Source organism: Eimeria mitis, genomic scaffold, assembly GCF_000499745.2.
Source record: "Eimeria mitis Houghton genomic scaffold, Emh_scaff705, whole genome shotgun sequence".
Taxonomy (NCBI): domain Eukaryota; phylum Apicomplexa; class Conoidasida; order Eucoccidiorida; family Eimeriidae; genus Eimeria; species Eimeria mitis.
The window spans coordinates 4,393-4,639 of NW_013575127.1; positions in this window are offsets into that span (position 1 = coordinate 4,393).

Sequence of the window (247 nt, forward strand, 5' to 3'; positions counted from 1 at the left end):
CAGCAGACCGTAGCTGTTGCTGCAGCAGCAGCAGCAGCAGCAGCAGCAGTAAGAGGAGCCAGTGCTTTGCTGCTGCTGCTGCTGCTGCTTCAGCAGCAGCAGCAGCAGCCGAAGGCCCCCGCCCCAGTGGGGTGTATAGGCAGCTTGCCTGCATGCGCATGCAATTTGTTTTTTGTTTGGGGTGTATAGGCAGCTCCACTGAGCTGAGATATTTAGAAAGTGTTTATATACAGACAGCAGCAAACAC